At 39.4% G+C, this 23,250-nt stretch overlaps 1 protein-coding gene across 1 annotated transcript in view; it reads left to right on the top strand.

Annotated features, from left to right (window-relative positions):
• Window positions 1–23,250, top strand: part of SLX4IP (SLX4 interacting protein) — a 186,357-nt gene that overhangs the window by 20,337 nt on the left and 142,770 nt on the right.

The raw sequence follows: 23,250 nt of genomic DNA, 5'->3' as shown, positions 1-23,250 counted from the left end.
CCTGGGTGAATGGCAGGACAGAGTTCTCTTGCTCGCTGCCCTCTCATTTTTCTCCTTTCTGTGTTCCTTCTCCATCCCTTGGTGGCTGGGGCTGAGACCTTCTCATCTGTGGTGGGGAAGGAGAGGGGAAGAATTTATAAATAGTGTAAGATTTTGGAGATGCTTTCATATATATTGGCTGTTCTTTTTAGGATATTTTCTGTATGCTAGTGTTATCTTAAGTACAAGTTCAAAACATCAAAATATAAATTACAGTATTTAGTTGACCAGATTAAGTACTATTTAATATTGTAGATCTGTCTTATTTTTTAACAAGTCATTGCTCATTTAGATTTACCAACATATTTATAAATTTCATTGCTTATGGTTATTTCTTGTATCCATATATTCCTTTGTATTTCTTTCTGTGAGGGTGTGTAAGTGGTGAACTTACACTATTTGTCTAAAAATGTATTTTGGTCTTATTCTAGAAAGGTATTTAGTTGGATTTAGAATTCTAGGTTAGTATTATTGTCCCTCAGCATTTTAAAGATATTTTTTCATTGTTTTTTGGTATCTTGTTACTGTTTCTGAGAAGTGTTTTTGTTATCTGTTGATGCTTAAAAACAATCTTAGGAGTCGCTATTTTTCTTTTCCTTATCTCTCTGCATTGCATTCAGAGTTTTTTTTAATCAGACCTTTTTTTTTGACAGAGTCTCACTCTGTCACCCCAGCTAGAGTACAGTGGCATCATCATAGCTTACAGCAACCTCAAACTCCTGTGCTCGAGTGATCCTCCTGCCTCAGCCTCCTCAGTAGCTGGGACTGTAGGCGTGAGTCACGATGCCTGGCCTTTTCTATTTTTAGTAGAGACAGGGTCTTAGTTTTGCTCAGGCAGGTCTCGAACTCCTGAGCTTAAGCAATTCTCTCGCCTCGGCTTCCCAGAGTGCTAGGATTACAGGCATGAGTTCCCCACGCCCAGCTGGTAACTGTATTTTTTATGTGAGAATTATATTTGGTATTTTTTTGAAATTCAAATTCTATTAGTTCTTTTTTTATATACTTGCCCTATTTTTCTGATGTTTCCATTTCATTCTTTTATCTTCTTAATAATTTTAACATAATTTATTTTATAATCTCTTCGATTTTTCTATTTCCATGATTATTTACTAAGTGTGAAATAAATTGATCATTGAAATTGTTGGATTGTTTGAGTTTGTAATTTTTGATTGTGTACTTGTTTTCAGTGACATCCTGCCATGGCCCCCCGCACCCGCCCCATGCGAAAAGACCTGTAAGCCCTGCAGAACATTTGAGCAATTTCAAAATTTACTTCTGCTGTAGCCATTGGCATTTCAGACATTGGCATTTCAGACATTGGCATTTCAGACATTGGCATTATTTTGGACCAGAATTTATACTAATGTCATGGTTTGGGATTCCACCACCTTTATGGGTAGCATAACTTTGGAGCCCACAAGAGAGTTTGTCACAAACTTGGTATTTTTTGTAACCTGCAAACACTCCCTCACTTCCTTGTATTCTCCCTGTGCTGGTACCCTCTGAAGTCCTGGGTGGATAGCATGTTTCCATGCTGCTTGCTTCCCTTGGTCAGTAAGCAGAGATTTTTTTTTTTTAGTTGCATTTTCATGAAGGTTGCAATTTCTCAAGGGAATGAAGTAAAAACTCTATTGAATAGCTCTTGCCCCAAGAAATTTATAGTTTGGGTTATGGGCAAACTTGCCCATATGAACCAGAAAATATTATGTGAGGATATCTACAAATTGAATACTTATTTGTGTGTCAAGCATTGTATTATGTGCTAATGGGATACAAAGAACTGTAAGTTGAAGTTCTTCACAAATCCTGATTCAAATAACTGTAATGAGCTCATTCCTAGCTCTCCTTTATCCTCTACTTCTAGGGCATTAGGATACCATCTCTCAGCCCTCCTGGCTTTCATATCCTGCTTCCAAATATTCTGACAGACAGGCTTGAGCCTTCCAAAGGGGTGATTATTGACTGATTAGTACTGTTAGGGGTTTATTAATTTTATTAGTCTTTTTGGAGAACCAGCTCTGGCTTTGGTTTTTTGTTTCTCTCTGTAGTATACTTGTTTTGTATTTTATCCATTTCTTATCTTTATTATTAATATTTCCTTCCTGCTGATTTCTTTGGGTAAATTTACTCTTCTTTTTCCAGTTTCTTAAGGTGACTGCTTAAATCATTGCTTTAGAACCTTTCTGATTTCCTAACATATGCACTTAAAGGTATAAATTTCTCTGTAAACATTTCCTACTTTAATTGTGTCCCTCATGTTTTGATAGGGATGCAGTTGAAATAGGAATTTTGTTACATTCAGGCCAAAGTAATTTCTAATTCACATTGTGATTTTGTTTTTGATCCATGGATTAGTTAAATGTAGTATATTGTTTAAAGTATTTGTAAATTTTCTAATAATTATTTTGTTATTGGTGTTTAGCAAAGTACCTCTGTGTATTTTGGTAAATGTTCTCTAAGCACTTGAAAAAATGTGATAGTTTTCAGGTGCAGTGAACTATACACACACACACACACACACACACACACACACACACACACACACACACATATATAAGTTAGGTTCGTTAATTGCATTATAAAAATTTGCTATGTCTTTACTCATATTTTTGTCCACTTGTTCTATCAGTTGAACAAGGTATTTTAAAATCTTCAACATGATTTTAAACTTACATGTCTCTCCTTTAATTTTTTTGACTTTTGCCTTGCATACTTTGAGGCTATGTTATCAATAGATATGTACACATTTACAATTGTTATATCTATCTGTGAAGTCTTTAATTATTATGAAATATCTCTTTTTATTTCTAGTAATATTTATTAACCTAAAATCTGCTTGTAAAATATTAGAATGGCTTATACTTAGGGTCCTCCAACCAAACACATGGGTTCCTACTGGATTCCCAAAGCCCACCAGTCAATAAGCCCCACCCATGTACACAAAGTTTCCAATCATCATTTCCTTGTCTATTTTAATTATGAATGGACAAAAGAATATAGCACAGATTTAAAAAAACCTTAGACTATGAGAAACAGAGAACAAAATGAATGTACAAACTCAGAAGGTCAGAGAGATTCTAGGGAAGAAAAGACTTTAAATACACTATAATTTGTATCCTCAGAACAAAAAAGGAAGCTATTATGTCATGGCCCAGTTGAGTTGTATGAGAGCCAATACACCGAGATAGTAGGCATTGAAGCAGAGAAAGAGTTTAATATTGCAGGGCTCCAAATGAGGAGACGGGAGGAATTTCTCAAATCTACCTCCCTGAGAATTTGGAGACGGGTTTTTAAGGATGGTTTGGTAGGCTGGGGAATCAGTATTACTGATTGGTTGGGTTAGGGATGAAATCACAGGGGTATACAAATTGTCTTCTTGCACTGAGTCAGTTGCTGGGTGGGGGTCACTGGTCTGGTTTGGTCAGTTGATATACTGGAATGCAGGATCTGGAAGGTATCTCAAAGACCAGCCTAAGTTTCACAAGGGTGATGCTATGGAGCAATTAAGAAAGCTGCTAATCTTTATAACCATCAGTTACATGACTCCTAAGTAGAGCGCTGTTATAGAAAAGCAAGCTAGGGAACAATGGCTGGTTATTTTTTTTTAACTATGGCTATACCTTTGTGTAGTTCAGGTCTCTACCACAGTTCCTACCTTGCAGCCTTTTATTAATTAATTTTATGAAGGTTTCAATTACATATAACCATGAAAGAAGATCAGGATGTTATGAACTATGGAAATTTCTGAGAATAGAAAGAGATTTTATACATTAAAAACATGATAGAAATAAAAATTTAATAAACTATGGATGAACCTCAAGGAATACTGCCCAGAAAATAGATCAAAAAGATAATAGGTAAAAATTGGGGCTAAAACACAAGAAAATTAGAGATTCAGTCTTGATATGGAAAATTGGAATTCTAAAAAGAAAAAAAAATGGTGGAGAGGAAAATTATTAAAGAAATAATAAAATAACACCAGGAGTAAAGAACACAAAGTTCCTGCTTGAAAGGGCTGTGAACACATAGCCAACAAAATCAATGAAAAAGAATTTAGATAAGATCTTGAAAAAACAAAACAAAACAAAACTATACAGATCACAGAGGATCAAGAAACATAACAGCTTTCTCAGCATTAATAGCTAGGAGACAATGCAGTGGAACAATACTATCAATATTTTGGGGAAAATGGTTTCCAACCCAGAATTCCCTTCACAGCCCAACTTTCAATCGCATGTTATGGTGGAATAGAGACATTTTCAAAGATGGAAAGTCTAAGAACAATTATCTTCTGATACATCCTGTCTTAGGAAAGATGTGGTCTTCCAGAATGTGGGGGAGTAAGCAGACAAAGAATCAGATGTGGTATTCAGGAAGCAGGGAACCCAACAGGCAAGGGCCTACGCAAATCCCATGATGATCACTGTATGTCTTGCTTAGAAATTTAAGGGTGGAAAAGGGGTGATCATTAAGGGTCATAGCTGACACACCAATAACAATAGACAAGCTAACAAGGGAAAAGCATAGCAAATTTATTGTGTGCACATGTGCATTGGAGTAGTAGAAAATATGAAAACTCAAAGGGCCAGATGGTAGACTCTTAAATACCCTCTTCATTGGGGAGAGGAAAGTAGGGGCAGCTATAGGAGTAAGTGACAGAAATTAACTTGTAAATGATTCTTTTTGGAATTGTAATGAGCCTGAGAGGCAGATACTATCCTGTGAAAAAGTCTGTCCAGTTGTGGTTGCATTCCTCAGTCATCTTTTCTGGGATAGATAATTTGAGGGACCAGATAGAAGGCAACTGTGCTCCTCTTTGGGGTCCAGTTTCTAGGTAAATAAGGGAACTTCAGAGAACAGCTCATCCTGTGCTTCAGCAGAGACAACGGATTGGGGTTTGTGGGGAAAATGAGAGACTCAGCATATCAGAGCACCATATATTGGGTTCTGAACTCCAACAAAAGTAACCAGTCAGATTAGAACAGGACAGAGGGTTCCACGAAAGATATTGTCAACAAAAATGAATAAAATACCTGATATATTCAAACACATTGAAGAGAGAATTTTTTTTAGACCTGTCAGAAAGCATGGGAATGATTTAGTCAGAATACAGGGGAACTAAACAAAAGAAAGATGATGCAACCCTTAACTCTAAGTAAACAAAAGGTTGTGCAAGGTGGGAAAGTAAGCATAGTATACTACATGGTTCAGCTTTGAACAGAGGTTACATTTCATAATACTGTGAACTCCACGTTGGGGAATGAAACGTGAGAGGGTGACATGTGAGCATTAAATTCTCACTTTCCATATATAGTATGTAAAACTGAAATAATAAGAAATTTGTATTATAAACATAATATTTAGGAATATAGTGGTGAATACCAGATCATATAGCTAAGTTTGGTGTGATTGCACCTGGTTAGTGAGAGTTGAGGGTAAGGGTAGGGCTGGGGAAGGCAGAGGAGGCCTAACTTTGATGTGCCATTTTAATGTGTCTATGCAGTAATATAAAAAATTGGGCTGGGTGCAGTGGCTCAAGCCTGTAATCCAAGCACTTTGGGAGGCTGAGGCAGGAAGATCACTTGAGGCCAGGAGTTTGAGATCAGCCTGGGGAACATAGTAAGACCCTTTCTCTGCAAAAAGAATTAAAAAATTAGCCAGGTGTGGTGGCACGCCCCTATAGTTCTAGTTACTTGGGAGACTGAGGTGGGAGGATCACTTGAGCTCAGGAGTTCTAGGCTGCGGCCTGTCTCTCTCTCTCTCTCTCTCAAAAAAAAATATATATATATATATATATTATTAAGTGAATAAATAAAATTTAAGAGGAAGTAATTATGCAGATTTTTCATACAGATACATCTACTTTCAGCTATTTGGGTTGAAAAGTATTAATACTTGGATAGAGCAGGGTTTTTAAAGTAACGGAAACACTGATGAACACCAAGTAGTTTGCTACATGATCTGGGTTGTTTATTCTAAGACTTCCCTTAGAATGGTATGAATTATCCACGCAATTCACATATACTTCTTCAAATGAAGAAAGGTCTTCTAACCTTCCTGCATATAAGTGCTTTTATCTTTTTTTTTTTTTTTTAACTGCTGTGGCCCTGGCCTTGAACTCTTTCTTATAACTGCCTCTTTGGCGATTCCTTGGAAATGGCAGTAGTGCATGAGATGAGAGTCCTTGGAACTAGTTTTCAGGGTCTCTAGACTTCTGGGCCACTGCAGCTTGTGGCAGGGAGATATGTTCTATACTCCAGTGAGTTTTCTCAATTGAAAGAAGTGGTAGCAGCAGGCACATATCTCCCCAAGGCTCCATAGCAATCTTAAACCTCAACTTTGCACTCGCCCCAATATTGTATAAGATTTCTCAAATTAAAAATTCTTTAGGGTAGGGAAAAGGTCTAGATCAGAGGTTGGCAAATTACAGTTCACACACCAGTTGCTTGTTTTTGTAAATAATGTTTTCCTAGAACATGGCCACTGCCATTTGTTTACATATTGCCTCTGCTTTCATGTTCCAGTGGAGTGGACCATTGAGTAGTTGCTACAAAGACCTTATTACCTGCAAAGTCTGAAATACACATACACACAGATACAGATTTATGTATATAACATGTATATAAATACATCTCTTATACTGGAGTTCCTATTAGCCACATTTCAAATGCTTGGTAGGCACAGTTGGCTGATAGCAGCTGTTTTGGACAGCACAGGTCTAAATTGTTGCATTCTCTTCACTCCCATTTCCTTGCACCTTGTAGAGCAAGCATTCAATGAAGTTACCTTGAGTTAATCTGGCTGGAGGGGGGTGTGATAAATTAGCAAGGCCAAGGCAAGGCCATTTCCTTTGCAGTGTAAGCAAGAAATGGACATGGATATATAATGTAATAATCATGGGTATTTATCCATTAAAACAACTTTAGTAAAAAAAAATCTGAATAATTATTTTTTAAAAGTGTCATAACATACCTTGGGAAAGTTTATGTGTCTACTCCCTGCTTTAGAGGTATCTGAAAAAATATAGAACATTGCCAGGCCTCACTCCTTGTAATAATTCCATCTTAGATGTTATGATTTTAAATTTGGGGTTTCAGTGAAGCAGTGCTGTGAAAATTTCCTACCTTATTGTCTGTGTCTGTAGATCATTTCCTCTGCTTCCTGCATCTGTTTTCTTGGATTAGTTAGGTATTACACCAAAGTCTAGAATTCTTTTGGCTACAAAGCGTGCTCTGCTTCTTCCCCTCCCCCCAACCCACTTTATTGTGGGTGGGAAAATTTTTGTTGGGAGGGCTTGATTAATTAGAAGGGATTCCTGGCTTCCCCAGCAGTGGCAGCCTGGGAAGATTACAGAACCTGGCTTAGTGACAGGCCAGTCTGTATTTAAGGAAAATCTTAGACCCGCCAGATTTCTCTGGAATGTGGATCTGGCTTTGTCTTCCACTGGGAGTAATGACCCCCTCCTTCTCCTTCCCACCCATTCCAGGAGGCTGTAAGCTTTTACTTTTGCTGTTGATAGTTCTCTACTTTTTATTCTGGGGGAGGAGAGAGCTGGAATTTTGGGGTAGGAAGCCTGAATCATTTTCGAAATCTCAAGTAAGAGGTTTAAAGTTTTATTAATGTTTAGAAGGGAAAGAGAGATTTTACTTTTTTTTTTTAAAAAATTCCCTGCATCTTTACTATCTGTTTTTCTTTCCACTCCTTTGTAGCAATTATAGTTTTATGTTCCTCTATGAATTTCAGTTAACCTTAGTCTTTGCATTCCTTAGACCACCGCAAAAAAAAGAAATATGCCCAAGAATTGATAGTCATTTCCCTTTGTAGTAAAAGTGAAGAGCCATGCTTTAAACTTAAGAGAGGCACAATTGAATAGCAAATGGGTAATCATTAGGGTAGTTTTGCTAGTTTGCCTCAAGGAATCACTTAAATTCTGTGTCCTAGGTTTCTTAGTCTACGTAAATGTGAATGTTTGTACCTTTAGTGCAGGAGACTAGGAGCCAGAGTTGAGACTGGATGCAGGGGCTTGCAGAATGGGTGCAGGTGTTAAAGTAAACAACTCTCTGGCAGAGGCTAACTGGAAGGGCTGATAACCACTGGTGAGAACTGGCTTCAGCTGGCTTATCAGCTATCTCTGCCACCTTACATGAACTGTGGCTAATTATAATATCATTCACATTGTGGTTTTAAAATTTCTCCACCCTTGAAATCACCATGACAGTTCCGGCAGTTTCTTATAAAGTATGAAAATGGGTGAGAACCCAATTCTAGGAATAATACCCCAATTTTTAGTAAAAGCCAATCCCTGAACCTTGGATATTCCTCCCCTCAATTAGTAAGACTTCAAAAGAACAAAAACACTTTCTCCAGGTGCAGCTTCTCTTTTTGGAGCCTGCCCACTCCCCTCCTTGAGCAGGTACTTTCCATTTCAATAAAAAGCTTTCACTTGGCTTACCTGGTGTGTCCTGAAATTCTTCTCTCCTCCGCCACCCCCCATCCCCCACCCCCTCCATGATCACCAAGAACCTGGAAAACCTCCTCTTGGAGGCTGGTAACTATGCTGACTTTGTTACTAATGCTCATTTTAAAACTGATGCATTTATTTTGTGTATCACATCGAAAAAAAGATTTATGCAAATATTTCCATATCTGTTGAGTTCTCTGGGTACTGATTTTCTACTAAATTTTGAGAAAGAATAAGACTGAAGGGCCCTAATAGAATTTGTCACAAAAGTTGTTAATGGTTATATTCTTTACTAGAACTAAATTTGAACGAGAAGTGTGCATGCAACCATTATCCTTGAGAATGTTTTCACAAAGACATTTGTCTTTGTGAAACTTTTAAAAATGAAATAATTACCTCTGTATTTCTTCTCCTGATTTGAACTCTTCATCTTCTATTTTCTCCTTAATTCTGTCTATTCCTTATAAGAGCCTTATGTTTTTAAAGACATATGTAGATCAGTGATAGTTTGTGTAGTGGTTGATGATCTGCCCAAACTAATGTAGGCTGCTGTTTTCTTGTGTATTATCTGTTCTATTGCATTACCCATATTGGAAACTGTATCTAACTAAATGTGTGCTGATAACTTGATAGAATTAAAATAAAATTCATAAAAGTTTACCAACAGTCACTCAATGAATTCTACCTAAGGCCTTAAAGGTTTTAAGTACCTTCTCACTCAGCAGGGCATTTGCTCTGAGTGTTAATGATGTTGAAACAAAGTTGTTGCTGGACTTGAAATGAACTTCCTTTTCCAAGTGTTCTCTCTGCCTTTCTGGCCAGACACCCAGTTTTCTGAGCTTCATTTTCCCAGTCGTTTTTTCACGTGATAATAGATAAACTCATCTATTCTTTTTCGGGATGACTAAAAAAAAAAAATTTAAATACAGCCCTGGCTTCTCAGCCTCTTTCCAGTCTCAACTTTCCACTTGCCTCCGCGAAGTTTCTACTGATTCTGATTCCTAAAACCTCGAACTAAGTCTGTCATAGTTTTTTTCCTAAACTGGCTTTTGCTTTGAAAGCCTCTGGCACAACCTTCACACGTTCTGGGCTTGCCAAACGATGTCTTCTTGTCTTTCATTTTTAGTCACTTATTTCATGCATCCCTTCTCTGCAGAGTATCTTGAATTTGCTCATTCTCTTACCTTTTCTTACACATTAAAGCCTTTATTATCCTTGTTGCTTGTACTGGCACTTTAATCTCTAAGCAATCTGTGTGCCTCTATTGTCCTGCCATTCCAGTTCATCTAGACGAGGGCCAGGGTGATGTTTTCTTAACACCATTTTCATCACGTTGTTTCCTTGCTTAAGCAATCAAAGTAATTCCTTTTGTTTAATCAGATCTAATATAAACTCTCCAGTTAGAATTGAGACATTCTGATAGTTACTCTCCCTTTCTTTTTAACTTTGACCCATTTTTTCATCTTGGAACTTGGGAACGTGGCCCACCTATTCCTATGAAACAGATGCACTTGCTTTCCATGCAGTCATTCGGCCTGTGGTTTTCTCTCTCTTGTCACCTCTCACCTTTTTTTCCTTAGTCCATGCCCATCAGCTTTTTCTAGGCTTGACCAGTGAATGATTTGCTTTTTCTTGGCTACATAATCTAAGCTTTTCCCATGTTGATAGCCCTCTTACTTTGTATTCCTTTGCCTGTTATGTGTAGCTTGTGTTGTCATGATTTATATATATTCTCCGATTGTCTCTATATATGTAGTCATATGCTTTCCTACACATTATCCCCTGAGAAGGAGGACCTGCATTCTGCTGCTGTTGTATCTGCACGGGCCTCAGTATTCTGGAGGAGTTCTGAAGTGCTTGTATCTTCACTTTCCTTGTTCCAGAGATGAGAAGTTTCTTTCCTCATGGCTCATGGAAAACGGGGAAGTCACTTGAACATCTCCAATTTGTGGTACATTTATTTTCTTAAAAAAAAAAAATACTCATCTCAAGCTCAAGCATCTCCTTTTAGGAATCCATAGTGCCACTTTGAAAATATTTTTTAGTATTATAATTCTTTTGAAAACCACCTCTGTTAATAACCAAAATGACTGTCTGTAGAGTTTGCTTCTGTTTTTCTTTTCTTTCTTTTTTTTTTTTTTCTTGAGACAGAGTCTCGCTCTGTTGCCCGGGCTAGAGTGCCATGGTGTGAGCCTAGCTAACAGCAACCTCAAACTCCTGGGCTCAAGCAATCCTTCTGCCTCAGCCTCCCGAGTAGCTGGGACTACAGGCATGCACCACCATGCCTGGCTAATTTTTTTCTATATATATTAGTTGGCCAATTAATTTTTTTCTATTTATAGTAGAGACGAGGTCTCGCTCTTGCTCAGGCTGGTTTCGAACTCCTGACCTGGAGCAATCCGCCCGCCTCGGCCTCCTAGAGTGCTAGGATTACAGGCGTGAGCCACCGTGCCTGGCCTAGAATTTACTTCTGTATGTCCTTCAGAAAAGTAAATCGTGTCAGTATAGTGGTTTTAATTATCTGCACATATTATATTTTATTTGAATTCAATCCTTAGTGTTAGACCTTGATACTTTAAATTTTTTCCAACATATGTACAAAGCCTTGTGCTTTTATTATTTATTCTAGTTTAAAAATTCTTACTAGAAAAATAGACTCAGGATCTCTCACCAAATCAGTAAGTGCCTTGGATTTTCTCTGAGGGCTGTAGAGGGCGTCATTGTTCTATGTTTTGTAAAGTAACTATCTTTCTGCAGAGGTTGGGTTCTGAGGGAGCACAGCAACCAAAAGTGCTTTTACAATTGCTGGCTCATTGCTAAATTATTATGAAATCCTAAATGCCTGGTTGCCTGGTCGTTGTGTGTGTGCCTGTATTCATAGCCTGCTACGCACGTATTTATTTAGATGGCTTCTGCCTTAGAGTTCTCCTCACTAGGATATGCCACCACTAGACGCTGCAGTGGAAAACAGTCACAGCAACCAAAACTATCTAGAATGTCCTCAGGGAAAACATTCTCAGAAGGACACAGAAGTGCCTCCTGAGTGCTTCCTTTCCAAATTCAGAAAGCTAGAAGTCATGGGCTGAGAGGAAGGATCTCCTTTGGCCTTGGAAAGCTTTGGGACCCTAACTCAGCTCTGGTCCTAGCAATGTAAGGCTGGAGGGGGTTCATTAAGACTGAGAAGTCCCTGAATACACTGCTCTTCCTACTCACCTTTCCTTATCAGTATCACTGCTGTCAATTTGGGGGATGCTTGGTTGAGGAAGTTAGGGGAGGGGTGGGGTTTGAGAGTATCCTTGCATTCTACAATCCCAGGGAATCCCATAGAAATAATATTCCACTTAAATGGCCTATTTGTGCAGCAGTCTAATCATTAGCCAAATGATTAGGCCATTAGCTGCATTCATGGCATTTACTTATTGTCCTTTTAGATACTTTTTGGGTAGTAGCCATTTGGAATACCCATGATTAAGTAACATAGGAAACTAGGCCTCTGTGTGCATTGCTTCATCCCATGTGAGTAGCATGTGACAATAACATTCTGATTTTAAGACTATTAGAAACATCAAGTTATTAATAGTTACCCTTCACCCTTACATGTACACATGTGCTATGTCTTGGGAGATATGAGGTGAAAAAAGAATGTTACACTATTTGTTTCACATTGGAATAACATTATAAAGATCCTGGGGAGGCATGTGCCAGGCCTAGCAAGAAAGTTCTCATTATCTGAAAAATTCACTACATATTATGGGTTAGTATTGAGATCATGTCTGGTTCTGAATTTCTATGATTCTTTATAATCTACTCATGTTACTCTAGCTTCTTTTGTATTATAGTAATTCTTGAAATTTAGATCATCAAGTATTTGAGGAAAAAATTCTAGAAGATGAAGATAGTATCCGAATTTTAATCAGGATTCCTGAATTCATGTTGTAGTTACACTTGTGAACATTGGATGGCTCTGGGTGAATTGTATTACCTCTCTGAGTATCCATTTCTTCAGCTGTAAGATAGGAATAATAGCACTATCTGTTTCACAGGGTTCCTTTGGGGTGTCAAATTAGTAATAAAAGACAATGCTGTGAAAGTGTTTGGGAAAATAATATTTCATGTATGTCACAGGCCCTTAGTAATTATTTTATGGCGATATTCTATATAGTATTAGAAGGATTTGGCTTTGACTTCTTATTTGTTCCTGGTCTCAAAATTCTTTGGAGTGAGGACTAGTCTAATTCTTTTCATATATGAGTTCTTAATTAGCAAACCTTTATTTATCCCTGCTATGCAAGGCCCTGGGTTGGGCACCGGACACACAGGCCAATGCTGCTGATCACCCATTCCTACCCTCAGGGATTTTACAATGAGAAATTAATGTGTCCAACTTTAAATAGCAGTAAGTTAGTGAAACAGAGATACCAGAGCACCCTGCATAGCTGGGTCATGACCAAATGAGTAGTAATTTTGTTCAGGTCAGTTTCTGAATGGGATGTTGAGGGAAAGCCATGGGTCAGTCAGTCTGTTGAGTGCCCTAATTATTTGTGAGTTTATACTATGACTTCAGTGGCAGGTGGCCAGGATTAGAAGTTGGGGGAATTGGATTAATTTAGTCATTGCTATTGATTCCTGTCTAGGGACAGGTCAGCTAACCTCTTTTGTTTCCATTATCTGTATCTGTGTAACAAAGCAGTCCCAATATTCTTACAATTCAATGGGTCAGAAAATCCAGCTGGGCACTTTTTTCTGCTTTATGTGAATTTGGCTGGGGTCAGTCGCTTGGATGGATTCAATTACTGTCTGTGCTACAAAGCTCAGGAAGACTTCATTCACATGTTCAGTTTTTCTCTGTGATCCTTCTCTCTCTTCACAAGATGGGTGTCTCATCATTCAGTAATTTAGCTTGAGCTCCCTTGCAGCATGGTGGTTGGCTTCCCCAGAGAGCATGAAAGTAGAAACTGCTTGGCTTCCCAAGGGCCACATCTGGGACTGGTACACTGTTACTTCTACCATAATCTATTGGTCAGCAAATCACAAGGTCAATAGGAGAGGAAATAGACTCTATTTCTTGATGAGAGGAGCAGTGTGCATTTCCAAAGGAGGGGAGGAAGTATTGATGGCCATCTTTGGAGACTATTTACCATAGTTTCCCTGTCTATTAAATGAGGTGTTGAATTAGGGAGTCTCGAAGAGACAGTCTAGCCCTACATTCATAATACTAAAATTCTTATTTGAGGAATTTTTTGTGCATGATGTAATGCTATGGTCCCCAACCCCCGGGACCAAGAACCAGTACTGGTCCGTGGCCTGTTAGGAACCACGCTGCATGGAGGTGAGCAGTGGGTGAAAGAAGGTTCATCTGTATTTACAGCCGTTCCCCATCACTCGCATCACTGCATAAACTATGCCTCTTGTCAGATCAGCAGGGCATTAGATTCTCATAGGAGAAGGAACCCTACTGTAAACTGTGCATGTGAGGGATCTAGCTTGCATGCTCCTTGTGAGAATCTAATTCCTGATGATCTGAGGTGGCGCAGAGATGGAGCGTGGAGCGTGGAGGAGCGTGATGTTAGCGCTGGGGAGCGGCTGCAAATACAGATCATCATTAGCAGAGAGGTTTGACTGCACAATAAATGTAATGTGCTTGAATCATCCCAAAACCATCCCTCTCCTCACCACCCCTGGTCCATGGAAAAATTTTCTTCCATGAAACCAGTCCTTTTTGGTACCAAAAAGGTTGGGGACTATGGATATAATGGAAAGAATTTAGGCTTTGGAGGCAGAAAGGCCTGCGTTTGAGTCAGGGCCTTAACATTGACATGTGCCTTGGGAAGTGACTCGAGTCTTCCTGAGCTTTTGTACCCATCTGTTATAAAATAGGGTTAATTTAATAGGGTTAGTATTAATTCCCTTCCAGGATAATCGTCCATTCTAACACAGAATCATCGTTCAGAATGTGTTAGCACGATTGCCCTTTTCCCTTCTTTGTTACCTGATAGGGGCCTTTTAAAAGCCAACAGTAGTTAAAAACATTGGGAAAAAGATTTTTTTTTCATTCTAATATAAAGAAGTTTAGGTATTTAATTGTGTTTTGCAGGTACTCAGATATTTTTCTAAGAGCAGGAGTTCAAACAAGGCCAAGTTTATCTGTTTTGGTATTATAAATTATCCTTAGAACATTGTTGCTAATAAAAAAGCAGGCTTAAAAATAACTACTTTGAAAATGCAGTTTGGTCTGTGAACAGCTGAGTTATTTGGCATTTCTGATAACTTTTGTCTGGAAGACAGAAAAAGCCATCTGGAGTAGCCAGCATTCAGTCTGGCTATTTTGGACCGTGGTAGTGCCTGGCCTCTGGACCAGGCCTGGTAGGTGAGACCGGGGCATGCGCCGTCACTCCCATGCTGCTAAATGGTTGAAACCACAGGTGTCAGAAACCTCGGCGATTACGGGAGTAGAAGAGAAAGACTGTAGTCTCTAAAACACTGATTCTCAAAATGTGTTCCCTGGACTAGTAGCTTTAGCATCTCCTGCACTAATTGCAGTACTTTTATCATACTGTTATTGTGAGGATTAAATGAAATGATGCACGTAAAGTGTTTAGCACAGTACCATTTTAGTAAGGCATTATCAAAAATATTCATCATTATCATAATAAATATTAATCATCATGATTAATATTTTTCTGCCGGAGTATTTTGCAATTTTTTTTAAAAAGCTACCAGAGTTCTGATTAGTCCTTTTAGAAATCTTGCCGGTGGTGTGCTGGTCTAGCCATGGTTCAAATTGTCAAGTAAGAAGTTGCTTCTTTTAAAAGCCCATAATTCTGAAGAAGATATTCTTCAGTCCAAAGTGATTTTGAGGGATCACATAACACAGCTATGCAGATATCGTCAAAGCATGATGTTTGTAGGAGTCATTAGTGCCACTTAATGAGTCCCCTGGCAGTGTCTGAACCCAGGAGTTTGCTTTAAGAGCAGTTTTCTCTCTAGACCCCCTTCTTTCTTTAGTTTAGATATTGATGTCCTTTGTTTAAGTCTCTATGTAGAGCTTTTTCCTTTTTCTTCTTTTGTTTTTTTCATTTGTGGTCAAATAAGGATGATGGTTAACCCCAAAAGGAAGGCCAGCTGGGCCTCGGGGGCCTGGGCTGGGGCCGGAGCCTCTCCACCTCCGCCGGCTGCCTTGTTCACTTCCTCTTTCCCTCCCTTACCGCTATGCTTAAGCCAAGCTCCCGAAGTGAAAAGGAGTTTATTCTGGCTAATCAGAGGGCCCCGCTGATTCAGAGGTGGTGTGTGTGTGGGGCGCTCCCTGGGATGACGCCATTTGGCAGCTGAGCTGTCAACCATAACTTAGCCTGGCCTCCCTCTGGTGCCTTGATCCAGGACCGGAAGCATTTGCTTCACCCCCCAGGGAGCTGAGTGTTCAGGCCCAGACCAGTGAGAAAAGCTCACTGGAACATTCTGGTCCCCAGGCTTGAGTAATGTTCCTCACCCTCTGGTCTCTGTCCTTCTTTGGGCAAACACATGGAGTAGCTCAAGTAAGGGTGCTCTTCATTTGGAGGATTGTATACTCAGGCTGTGCCAGGGGCCCTAGGGAGCATCCAACTCAGGACTTTGCAGCAGTGTTCCCTCTGGGGAGGGCCTAAGCCAGATTCCTGTCCCTGCTCCAGCCTCAGTGGTTTGAGTGAGGGAGGGACACAGAGAGCACTGAAAAGCACTCATTCATGTAGTCCAGCTCCTACAGGGATGAGAATCCCTGGGGAGCAGAAGGTGAGGATCTCGAAAGTTGACCAGGAGAACTTGGTGTCTTATTTAGAAGCATAATAAGTAGATTGGGCTAGTGTAACTGATAGTCTAGGCTCTTTGGAAGGAAGTTACAAACCCACGCAAACTACTGAACTCAAAAAGAAAGGGCACTTTATGATAAGGGAGCATGAGTGTTGCAAGGTATACTGACATCGTGAAGACCTGGGGACAGCTTCAGATTGCCTGTCATCCTGCTACCACGTAGCTCCACCATGGGCCTCTCTTTGAGAAGTTGCATCTTCCTTGTTATTCTCCTCTGCTCACCTCTCTCTGCTCCTCCATGCATATTGCAGAGCACACTGGCTCCTCACCTCCCAAGAGACATATCCTACAAGATTGCTGTGCTTTCTGCCCCAATAGCAAACTTCTAGAGGTGAGTTTGGGCAGGTGCCCACCTTTGTTCCACCTACCCTATCCATCCAGTGGCACTGGGGCAGTGTCACTTAGTATATACGTGGCGACCCATGCCCGCCCTTGGACATGGCAGTGGTCAGTAAAAGGGCTATACATTCCTCCAGAAGTTACACAATGGTACTTGATGGCTTAGAGACTTTACTAGAAAGTTTCCTTTTAGTAATCCCATAGTTAGGCCTAAGAAGAAAAACATGTAAATAGGTAAGAATAGAACATAATAATGAGTACTTCAAGTTTGTAGAGAGGCCTCAGGGGCATCCAAGAGGTAGCTAGAATAATCTGACCCATGAGAAGGTTCTCTTGGTTATTGGGGTTAAGGACGATCATAATTACTGCTTTACTTACAGTTTGCAGCTCACTTTATTATTGGTGTGCATGTTGAGGTGTTTTAAGGTTGTTCACATGTCTCAGTGTGTATATGTTATGGTAATTAAGCCAAAATATTCTAAATATCAAGAAGAGTATCAGAGGACGTCGTTCTACTGAAATTTCCAAATGGCTATTCTGTAGATGATATTGTGAGTTAGGAGAGGACCCGACCTTCAGCAGTATGAATCTGGTCTTAAATCTTAAATTTTGAAGCACTGAATGCATCCCGAAGAGTCCCATAGTCAGCTATGAGTCTGCATATTTGCTTTTGACTCAGCATTCCATTTGTACTTCCTCCAGTGTGTCAAACAACAAAAAATGCACTGTAGCTTTAGTATTTTTAATTGTCATCAAGTAGTGTTGCTAGCCACCGTGCAAAGTCTTACAACAGCTGATGAAATGCTTATGTTTTTAAAGGTTGCTGGATGGAATCAGATGTCCCTGTATCAGTTCCGACACCGCTTGTGTCTCTGTTTCACTTCCCACAATGACTGATTCTCCATCTGCCATGACAGTGCATTCCTGAGCTGCTGCCCCCTCATTGGGTTGGTGACTGGAATGTTTATTTTTAGGAAAGGTTAAAATTATCCAGAGGAGGGTATCTTCTGTAAAATTTATATGAATCAGCCTCTTACTGCAGGCACCATGGGAGGGTGGTATGTTAGTGTGTGTGTGTGTTTGTGTGTGTGTGTATTAAAAAAACCCTTTTTATGGAAAAATTTAAAACTATTAAAAGGGGGCATTATAATGAACACCGATGTACCCACTGCCCATCTTTAACATTGTGGACAATTTTAAATTAAGTGATATTCATTGCTGGTTTAATAAAAGCAAATGGTGCTATGTAACTAACACTCATGCGGTTAAGCAGGATTTTCCAAATTTCAGCACTCTTAGTAATTTTGTGCAAAACCAAGAGTCTCAACCCCCTCCTTCAGTCTTCAGTTTAAATTATAAGAAATATTATTAGAAATATAATAAGAGATCTTATTAAGGCATTAATAAGGGTTTTCCCATGATAAGAGGAGCCCCTGAAGCTGTTGATTTTGAGCATCTTAAGTTCTAAAGATACCAGTGCTCCTTAGATTTCTGACTTGATTTTGAAGGGAATTCTTGTTAGTGTATTGCACAATAGCTGGATGAATTCGATTGCTTCTCCTACCTATGGGATCTTGGTTCCTTCTCTCTAATACAGGGATAATAAGTGTCAGTCTTCATTGGGTTGTTCCATACATAACAGATATCTAACACAGTGCTTGGCAATTAGTAAGTATTTACTGAATAAGCCTTAGCTGTTATTAATAGTAATCAAATTAAAGATACCAGTTGGGAAACAGATTGTAAGGCTTGTTCTCATCCTTATCAGGCATTTCATTTCAGCTGCTCAAGATGTGAAGTCCTGGTGTGTTGTGTTTCTTGTTACAAGCTGTCTTTTAAAGGCTTTTATGGCAGGAAAAGAAGGGAGCTTATTGGCTACCTACTGTACTAGGTGTTTTTCACATATTATTCTATTTAGTTCTCATAACACTGAACTATACTTACTGTTGACAGGCCCCAGATGTGAGGTCAGTGAGGTTGAGTAATCTGCTCAGTTCAGAGGTAGAGAATGGAAAGGGCAGGTGTCAAGCCTGGGGTCTCTGACTCAAAGTCATTTGCTTTGATGAAGAGTGGAACTGCTAGCTACAATCTTGTAAGATACCGATTTAGAATCGCCCTTGTCCTGTAGATAACATAGCTACTTATGTTACAGTGGTTTAGATTTTAAATGTTTTACAATATTAACTATGTTAGCTTTACTAACCATATGAATACATGTTATCTTGGGAAGTAGGCAGATCAGGTATAATTGATAAAGAAGGGATCCTAGAGCCCTTGATTCTTGTTCTTTATTGCCCCCCCTCCTTAAGAAAAGTCCTTAAGGAATATGCATTGATGACTGACTGTGATGGTCAAGGGTCAATTTTGGGCCCCAGACTACTTTGTAAAACCTTAATGAACCAGGGTATTTCTGGCAGGCTTTTCTGGGGGTGCCCTTCTCATGGGAGAGATTCTTAAGCTCCTTTGGCTTACCAAGTAGGCTAGGGTAACATGATGGGGATAGAGAGAAAATGAGAGAAGGAAGGAGTCAGTCTTAGAGAAAAATGCATGTTACCTCTATCCAGGTAGAAGCAAGAGAAAACCACTCAAAAGCTAGAATTCCAGGGATGGGCTGGCCAATCCTCCTCCCATTAAGGCCTCTGTCCAGATCCTGACCTGGTCTTGGGGAAGAAGTTAAGGAGCACTTGAGAAGTGGGTAGGAACACTGTGCTCCACCTAGAGGCTAGCAATGACTATGGCTGTTTCCCAGATGACAAACCTACTCTCAGGAAAGTTGAGGACAGTCCGGGAAGTGAGCTAGTCATCTGTGGATGCAAAATGAAAATCCTTGTTGCATAATTTCTTGAGTCTTTGTATACTTCTTTTTTCCCTCTGGGAAATTAAAAAAAAATTCTGAAATACATAAAGAATAAAAATTTCCATATTCCCACCACTCAAATTCCTTATTCCTATTACTGTTAACATCTTGCAGTATTAGCATCTAGGCTGTTATTTAAAGAACAGGCAAATTTGGCTGGGCACGGTGGCTCACACCTGTAATCCTAGCACTCTGGGAGGCCGAGGTTGGAGGATCGCTTGAGCCCAGGAGTTTGAGGTTACAGTGAGCTATAATCTCACTCTACCCAGGGCAACAGAGCAAGACTCTGTCTAAAAAAAAAAAAAAAAGAAAGAAGGAAAGGAAAGGGAAGGGAAGGGACAACAGGCAAACAGAAGAATAAAACTTGTTTTTATAAAAAATGACCCATTTATTTTCATTATGAAGAATTCAAAGATAAAAAAATCACTCCATATCTCTTATGGAAATAACTTAACTCTGATTGGCTCCCGTGATCCATGCTTCCTGGTTTTCATGCCCTTGTATAATTTCCTCCTCTGGAGTATGGGCTAGATTTAATGATTGAATTCTAGCAAATAGAATATGACAGAGGTGATGATGAGATGTCACTCTGAGACTAGGTTACCAGGCCAGGTGCAGTGGCTGATGCCTGTAATTCAAGCATTTTGTGAGGCTGCAGTGGGAGGGTTACCTGAGGCTAGGAGTTTGAGACCAGCCTGGGCAACATAGTGAGACACCCCCCCCCCCATCTCTACAAAAATATTTCAAAATTAGCTGGGTGTGGTGGGTCTAGCTGGGTCTAGCCCATCACTCCGGACGGATACTGTAAGTATGTCATATGTACAGATAGAATGATTACAGTGAATTATCTTTGTTTAATATGGAATATTATAGCTGTTATTTTCATTAAAAACACAAAACGTGAGGCCATGAGTGGTGGCTCATGCTTACAATCCCAGCATCTTTGAAGGCTAAAATGAAAGGATTCTTTGAGGCCAGGAGTTTGATACCAGCCTGGGCAACATAGTGAGACCCCATCTATACAAACAAAAAATAAAATCGGGCGTAGTCATGCATGCCTGTCGTTTTAGCTACTCAGGAGGCTGAGGTGGGAGGATCACTTGAACCCTTAGGAGTTTGAGGTTGCAGTGAGCTGTGATTATGCTACTGAACTCCAGCCTAGGTGATAGAGTGAGACCTCATCTCTTTAAAAAAAAATGTGATTTTACTTTAATAGCAGAACAAGAAGCTGAATTGAAATGTGAGGAATTTTTGAACCTCAACTTTCTTTTCCCCATTAAGATTTTATTTCACAGAAGATTTCTTTAAAATTAAAATGGCTTATGAAATAAATAAGGTTGGGCTCTTTTTTTAAAAAAAAAAGGAGATTTCAGTTTTGTACAGTAGTGACTGACTCCTTGCTATGAAATAAGGGAATAACATCTCACTGTCTGTCCTGTCTCCTCTCTTCTCACCTCCCAATTTTTGTTGTTATTTTAATGTGTTCCAGTTTTATATTATTCACATTCCTGCCCTGTACTGCTCAGTATGGTGGCCACAAGCTGCTCATGTGACTGCTGAATTTTAAACTTACATTTAAATGAAGTTAAAAATTTAGTTCTTCAGTTTCACTAGCCACATTTCAACTGTGCAGCAGCCACAGCTGACTAGTGTAGTGGGGTAGTACAAGTACAGGACCTTGCCATCATTGCAGAAAGTTCTCTTGGATATCATTGTTCTTCAGGAAGACATTATAGTGTTGCATTTCCTGAATTCTTTCACAATTAAGAATGTCCTTTGCTTTGCCTTTGTATTTGAATGTTACTTTAGCTGGATATAGTAGTCTTGGCTCATACTTTTTATCCTTCAGAACTTGGTAACAAAATTTTCACCACTATCTTCTGGTGTTAAATATTGCTCTGGGGAAGTGCGAAGCCAACCCAGTACTTCCCCAATATGTAAGGACTTGTCTTTTGTTCTTGGATATCTGTAAAATTTTGTATTTATCCTTGAAGGTATAAAAGCTTAACTAGAATATCTCTCAGTATGGAATATTTTTGCATCCTTTTTTTCTTTTCTGTAGTGTGCTTTTTGTGGCCTCCACATTTTTGTGTGCATTCCTCAATCCAGAGAGATTCTTACATTATCTCACATCTTGGGATCTATTGTCTGTTCCATTTCTTAAGTTGTCTTTCTACTTCTATTATTTTTATCTGCCTTTCATATTCATTTGCTTTTTTCCAATTGCTGGAATTTCCTTTTATTTTTTAAAAATATGAATTCATCATGATTATCCAAAACTCTCCACTGTCAGTAAATTAATGTTCAGGGATTTTTGTTTTCACTTATTTATTAATTGTATAGTGATGTTGATTTTGATTCTCAATATGTTTCCTTATTTATCGTATGTTAATTATTTATTCATGTTCAAATTACCCCAACATTTAACGGCTTAAAACAAACACTTGTTGACTCACAATTTGTTTGGATTGGGATTACAGGCATAGCTTACCTGGGTGCTAAGGGTCTCTCATAAGGTTTCAGTCAGAGTGTCAGCTGGAGCAGCATTCCTCTCAAGGCTCCACTGGAGGAGGTTCTTCTTCCAAGCTCACTCTCATGATGTCAGCAGGAGGTCTCAGGTGCTTGCTGGCTGGAGACTTCAGTTCCTCAACATGTGGGCCTCTCCATAAGACATCTCGGACATGGCAATTGGTTTTCCTCAGAGTGAGCAAAAGAAACTGCCCAATGTGGAAGCCACAGTCGTTTTAAACTTAATTTCTCTCTCTCTCTTTCTCTTTTTTTTTTTTTTTTCTTTTAGAGACAGAATCTTGTTCTGTTGCTCAGGCTGGAGTGCAGTGGCATGATTGTAGCTCACTGCAGCTTCGAATTCCTGGGCTCAAGCAATCTTCCCACCTTAGCCTCCTGGCTAGCTAGGACTATAGGCATGCACCACCACACCCAGCTAATTTTCAAATATTTTTGTAGAGATGGGGGGGTGGGTGTCTCACTGTGTTGCCCAGGCTGGTCTCAAACTCCTAGCCTTGGGTGACCCTTCCACTTCAGCCTCACAAAATGCTTGGATTACAGACATGAGCCACTGCACCTGGCCTGGTAACCTAGTCTCAGAGTGACATCTCATCATCACCTCTGTCATATTCCATTTGCTAGAATCCAATCATTAAATCTAGCTCATACTCCAGAGGAGGAAATTATATAAGGGCATGAAAACCAGGAGGCAGGGGTCACGGTGGCCAATCAGAGGCTGCCCTCCTCATCTCTTTTTCATTTCTTTTTGTTTGATCATCAGTTTTTGGGCTCTTGCTTCCTTGATTCTTTCCCCCTTTGTCCTAAGTTGCTCTGTTACCTGAAACAATTGGTTTCTCATATTATGTTTCCTTTTGGGTTGGACTTGTGCCTTTTGTATAATATATTTGTTCCTTTTTTATATTGTGCTTTTGATAGAAACACAATGAAAGCCACGCCATCTATTTTATTTTTTTTTTTATTTTTTTATTTTTTCTTTTCTTTTCAAAAACATGAAGTCGTGGCAACGCCATCTATTTTAATCTTGGTCTTGTGTGGCTCTTTCGTACATTCGATTTGTTTTAATATTGTGTGAGTGACTTTTTGAATATTCTTCCCTCTGTATCTGAGGATAGTTTGATTTTCCTTCAAGCTTCAGTTTGAGGTCTGGATATTTTGGCCCTTTTCTGGGGCTACAAAGGATGGTCTC

This window comes from Microcebus murinus, chromosome 16 (assembly GCF_040939455.1).
Source record: "Microcebus murinus isolate Inina chromosome 16, M.murinus_Inina_mat1.0, whole genome shotgun sequence".
NCBI classification, from domain to species: Eukaryota; Metazoa; Chordata; class Mammalia; order Primates; family Cheirogaleidae; genus Microcebus; species Microcebus murinus.
This window is presented reverse-complemented; position numbering and strand designations above follow the sequence as displayed.